Source organism: Triticum aestivum, chromosome 4B (genome assembly GCF_018294505.1).
Source record: "Triticum aestivum cultivar Chinese Spring chromosome 4B, IWGSC CS RefSeq v2.1, whole genome shotgun sequence".
NCBI lineage: Eukaryota > Viridiplantae > Streptophyta > Magnoliopsida > Poales > Poaceae > Triticum > Triticum aestivum.
In genome coordinates, this window is record NC_057804.1 from 47,980,854 (window position 1) to 47,986,677 (window position 5,824).

The window sequence follows — 5,824 nt, forward strand, 5'->3', positions numbered from 1 at the left end:
GACTCCATCCCTCTCTCACACACACACACACCCAGACACACACACTAAGACTCCATCTTTCTCTCTCTCTCACACACACACACATTAAGACTCCATCTCTCTCTCTCTCACACACACACACACACACACTAAGACTCCATCTCACACACACATGCTCTAGGCGGAGCATTTGTTCCTACCACCCTTCATCCAACCTTACCCATATGATAAAAAATCACCTTAATTTACTTGCATAACATGGACAAATTCCACTTTACTTTAGTAGTCAGCAAACTTATTATCTGTACCCTTCTAAAAAATGAGTTGGCGATGATGGTGTGCGTGCCATCTTGTAATACAGACCGTCTGATCTATATCTGACAGATAGAAAGCAAACTATGATAATTTTACAAAAGATACCCGCACTTCTCTCCACATCCTTATCTCCCACAACCTCATTGCTCAATAATTAAAAAAGGAAGTCTCTGGAACAATCTAGCATGGTGGCCGCTGCCGCCTGCCGGTGCCGTCCATCCCCATGCCTCCGCCCATTCCGACCACCAGTCACCACCACGCTCCACTCCTCCTCACCTTATCTCTCATCTTCCATTTCTTTGATGACATTCTTGAGATACCAGTTTTCCGATAAAATTCTCGAGATATCATTAGTTTTTACATATGGGATTACTCCTGCATGGGCCAATCACAACAGGTGTTTTGCAAAAAAAAATGCATATTGATGTTCCGTGCAATGCACGAGCATCTTGCTTATAATTATATAACGCAAATCACGAGCAGGAAGTGACATTTTTTTACACAACCACGTTAACATGGCCACGTAAATCACTAGCTAAAGTAAATACCGTTATACTTATATCCCGATGCAAAAGGTTGAGTACATGTCCGAAGAGTAGAGTCGCACACACGCACTATATCTCTCAGAATCTCTCTCACACACACACTAGTTATACGACGCCCACTTAAGCAGTCACGTATGTTACAATTTGTGCATCCGCGGGTACACGTGATGTTGCGCATTTATTTAAGCCGGAAGGCGAACCCAAACAATAGCTGCATTCATTCCCCTCCTGCCGCCTCTTCTCTAGTCGCCGTCGCCCGGTAGCCATGACCTGGCCGAAGGTAACAACATACACCATACTCCCGCCGGTGCGGCACTTTAATATGGAAATTTTAGTGCTCATGCCTGCATCTTTTTGTGCTAGCACTCCTATATAAGGGTTGACCGGTCGCTTCCCGCAGACGTGCGCGGGCGGTGGAAGAGGAAGGAGAAGGTAAGCGGGCTGTGGAGTAACGTTTTTTACCACAATTTCTTAGGAAACTAAGTGCAGTAATTGAGTGGTTTTGCAAACTACCAGTACTACACCTGAAACGGTTCAAAACCTATACTCCCTTGCCAGTGCGCGCTTCCCGCGTGAAACGGTCAGCGTCGCCCTGGAGTGTTAGTGCTGCATTAATGGCCGGCCAGAGCGGAGGTGACCTCTCATTGGCGCCGGCTTTGAAGTGGCGCGACAGCCGAGAGAGCGCCACTTCCTGGTGCACGCGACTGCTCCGCGTCGAGACTGGTCATAGGCCTTGTTTGGATCCATGGGTTAGAGTTAGTTTGAGCTAGTTGGGGCTCAAATAGCCCTAAAGTATCCAAGCACGAGGGTTTAAATTGGAGCAAGTTGCACCGACCCCACCAGAAAAAACTATCCCACCCAAGAGGTGCTAACTAGAGATAGTTCTCATTGGGACCACTGAAAAATCACTTTTCTCTCTCCATCAAGTGCATTTATTGTCAATCTAACCCTGTCACCCAAACACCTCTTTGGCTATAGTTAGTTCAGGGTTAGTCATGAGTTAGTCTAACCTCTAGCTAAGTTAGAGTATCAAACAGGAGCAGTATAGGACATGCAAGTTGCTCAAAGCATATAGTCAAATTCATACGTGAAATGATTTTTTTTCTTTTTGAAAACGGAACGTGAAAGGAGTTTTTTTTAGATGTTGTTGGCATGTCGCTAACATGTGATGAGTTAACCGACCTCGATTATGGAGTAGACGGCAAAAACGCCAGCCTGCCGCACTTTGATAGAGACGAGGAGGGAGAAGCGATACAGGTTGCTGGATTACTAGAGATAGGTGTCGCGCGGAAGCCAAGAAATATGGTGATAGTGTGGGTTAGCCATGTACTAGTATGATGTAACTACACTGGGTTGCTATGTTTCGTACTCTTCCAGTCCACTGTGGAGATGATTGGTTGATTTTATATCGCTGAAAAATATTAAATATTATGAGTGCAGACGCTCCACTACGAGGTTCCTTGCTCCTTCTCGGTCGTCGGGAATCTATGTTCTTCCACTCTACTTTTTTACGTGAGCTTTGTTCATCCTTTTGCCAACACGCGAGACATCTAGCATCAAGGTGCACGTGTTATGAAAGGATCGTTCCATCTATATGAAGAACACGTTGGACTGGAACTACGAGAAGGACATGTACCCAGGAGTGGATGTATGAACCTGAGTAATGTTGCACAGTAAGTGAAGTAGAAAGGCACAAATGGTATGAACATGTGTGTCATATAGGGTGTGTTTGGTTGCGTTCTCATCTCAGCATAGTTGTTCCCTCTTCATACATGCTCAACTCAACACCCCTCTTCATGCATGCTCTCTTCATGCATGCTTCTAGTGTATTTGTGCTAAACTAGTGTGGACTCATGCACCCTCCATACACTCTACCAAACACCCAAAAGTAGGTCGAGAAGGGAACTCTTGGGCGGCATTTGTCTCTTACTGCATACTACCACTAAATGTTGTACGTGCAATGCATGGTGATGTTATGGAGTACGTGCCTAAGTACTCTACTACTGCTATATTAGTTGGAGGCACATATTAACTTTTATATTTGTTTACATGTATGCCCCGAGACCTTCCAACTAGACGTGTCTTTCTCTCTAGGTTGCACTTTGTATTGTTCATACCACTAAGTACTACTACGTGTGGTCTCCGACCCAGAAGTGGAAGAAGTGGAGACACTTTACCATGCTATTTTTTTGCGCTGGGCTCTACCATGTTGTTCATGTCCCACTCCTTTCGCTGACGTGTGGGACATCCAGCACGTGCTGTGTTTGGCACTCTTCGTCGTAAGAGTTGAAACGCTAACATTCATCAGAAATAAAAATTAATTATAAATCAGCAGTGATACTAATTTTTTTTTAGAACCAATTAGCAGTGATACTATACCACGCGGTTTCCTTGCTTCTTGATATCGGAAAGAATACTTTCGTTCGCCAACATGTGGGACATCGACCATCCTGATCCACTTGCCATGCACGCAGAACTCCAAGGGAGAGTCACCCCGATCGTCGCACCGAAGTAACAATGACTAATGAGCCGTCAAATCATGGGCCCACTTCGCACTTTGAAGTTGCTCGGACGAAGGAACCGTCATGACTTTGTTGAATTCCACTTTTTGAAGAAAACTACTGTACCAGCAGTACTGTTAGCTACAGTAGTTACTCCAACAGAGGCCGCCTTTCGTTCATAGGATAGGAATTTTATAGGAATATGAAAATCATAGGAAGTGAGATGACATGCATCTCAATTCCTATAGATAAAGAGATGTCATTTGATGCATAACATAGGAATTTTTCCATTTAGTCTAGGCTAATGTACTGGTAATTTGCTCTAAAAACTCCAGTAGTAACTAGTAGTACTGGTACATGCTCGTACTTAGACACAGACACACACACTAACTACTAGTACTACTACTTCTCACATGCTGGCCAGGCACCGTCGTTCTCCTTCCCTGCTTTGTCAGCGACACCCCAGCGTGCTTGGATCTCCGCCGACCCCTCCGCAGCAGCGCATGCGTCCTTTTCTTTCTTGCGGCGGCGGGCCTCTCTTTTCTTGAGTGCTTTCTGACTTTTCCTCTCCCTCTGTGCGGCTTTGGACGCCTCTTGCTCTACCACCCATTCGGCCTTGGCATCTTCAAATTCCTCCCACATAGTTGTCAGGTCGCGAGCGGCGATGAACTCGGCACGGCGGGATGCCATCGCTTCCCTACCATTTTGTGTGTGGTCATGGGCGGCGAGAAACTCAGCGCGACGGGATGCCATCGCTGCCTTACCGGTTAGTGTGCGGCGCAGTGGCATGAACGACGCTTGGTGAGAGCTCTGGGGTGGAGTGGTCGGACAACCATATAGTGCATTGGTTTGTCAAGAGCTCAAGGACAGAAGACGAAGAAAATTTGGATTCCCCTTCAATCCTGGTCATTTATTACCGAGTAAAATGCATTGACGGTCATCGAACTTGTCTTGATAGCTCACTTTGATCATTGTATACAAGATATAGTGATTATATGGTCACTAGCTTAGCGTATAGCTCCATATTTGTCTGATTGACCAGTCAAACAGTCCACATGCACCTCATCAACTCGTGTTCTTTATCTATCTACGCGGGCCTACCTGTCAATGGAGAAAGAAATACTGTAAAAACCAAAATAATGTGTATGTGGGGAATCAAACCACAGACTCGTCACTGCAACGCACCCTCGTCAGCCAAATGAAAATGAAATACTTTGCTTCAGACACTCACGCTCAAGCTGTGAAAGCATGGTAATGCATGCACGTCGCCCTCTAAATCAAAGTCCTGCTCATGGCACAACGCAAATGGCGAGCCCTTCACCTGCGTGCCACGGCGGTGCCTGACATTACTGTTTAGACGTTTGATGGAGGCCTACGTGAACGCCGAGGATGTATTCACCTGGCTCAACACCAACGGTCATACTCGGAGCGCCTTGCTCATGTATATCATCCATCATAACGACAATCTATAGAATAGCCTAGCTAGAGAGGGTACTATGGTAGTATGGTATGGAGTATGTACTATCGTGAGCAGCCGATCTTAGTGCCACTACACATGAGTGTGTGTCTGATTGATTCGTCCATTATTCGTAAGTTATGCATGGTTGTGTGGTGTCTATGGTGGTTCTCGAAGGCTAGCTGGCGACAAGAGCGGTTGTCAATACATGTTGCATATGCTTCAAAGGCTCGTCATCCATGAGTTCACACTTTACCACCACGCCAGCGTCTGACCACCCTGGCCTACCGAAACCCCTTCCATCGCTAGCGCACGCTTCCCGCCTGAAACGGTCACCGTCTCTCCAGAACATCAATGCCGCATTCACCGGACTTAACTGCAGGTGCAATTTGTGTGTCACTGACATGCGGGCTAGATGCCCATTGGGCCCACATGTCAGTAACCCAACGCATCTGCAGTTAAGTCACTGAAGTAGTGTCCGCATTCACGCCTGACGAACCTACTCAGGTGCCAGTTGTCCATCCGTCTATCGCGGCTCATTGCCATTCGCCCGCTATATTAACTTGAGCCCCAGCTCCTAGCCATAGCCAAAGACCCACACTTATTCTCCTCCGGTCCCTTCCTTCTATCGGTACCACTCCAACCATGGCCTCCTGGAGCTCTGAAACTCTCTTGGACGTACTGTCGCAGGAGCAAACGAAGGAGATAGCCGGCACCCCCCCCCCCCGGCCGCCCTCAGCCGCCACGACCACGAAGTCAGCGCGCGTGCGTGGGCGCAGCTGGCAGCGAGGAAGAGTAGTACACGGTAGGTCGCCGCCGCTCTGGTCCCAGGAAGGCCACCGCTACTCCACTCAGTCGATGCCAAGATTGGTGGGGTAAACATCGGCGGCCGATTACCGGCTTGACGGCGACGTGGAGGCGGAAATCTTCAGAACCTTGTGCTCTGGAGGAGGAGGTTATCGAGGCGGCTGAGGAGGAGGCAAAGGCAATGGCTGCTTTCTCGGGTTCATGGCCGGACATGGTGGTTG